The following is a 555-nucleotide window of genomic DNA, read 5'->3' as shown; positions in this document are numbered from 1 at the left end:
AGTCGGCAGTCCAGGGCACTGTGTGTCTGAGTGGATCACAACGTGATTTTGCGACCCCCACTCCACCACAATCCTCCCTTTGTCTTTCCGCCTGACTCACACAGTACCTGCTCCTCGAACGTTCAACGACTCAAAGAAGATGGACGTCTGGTCTGCAATGTAGGCTACGTCAAGTCCAGCTAGTGCATGGTCTCCTTCACCATTCTGGTTACCCTTCTACTGCCTTGGCGCTATCTTCTGGTGACGTCTTGCCTTGTCTTGTCTTGACTCAAAACCAGAGACGTTGTAAAGGCTGGCATTTTGAAGGTTAGCATGAGAGCTGAGACAATAGTTCCTATGGTACGATAGTCGTTCACGTTTAGATTGTAACGCTGTGTCACGAGACAGCGAGAGAGAGAGGGGGGAGTAGAGCTACTCGCCACCACTAACCTCTGACTCTTCTTCCGCCAATAAAGTATGCTTTCCCTCTTTGTTTCATTTTATGAACAGCCGCATCTAGACCACAAAACATTTCGACTAATGTTTCATCACTAGAATTAGTAGTGGAAACTGTAG

Source organism: Phytophthora parasitica (genome assembly GCF_000247585.1).
Source record: "Phytophthora parasitica INRA-310 unplaced genomic scaffold supercont2.42, whole genome shotgun sequence".
Lineage (NCBI taxonomy): Eukaryota > Oomycota > Peronosporomycetes > Peronosporales > Peronosporaceae > Phytophthora > Phytophthora nicotianae.
This window is presented reverse-complemented; position numbering follows the sequence as displayed.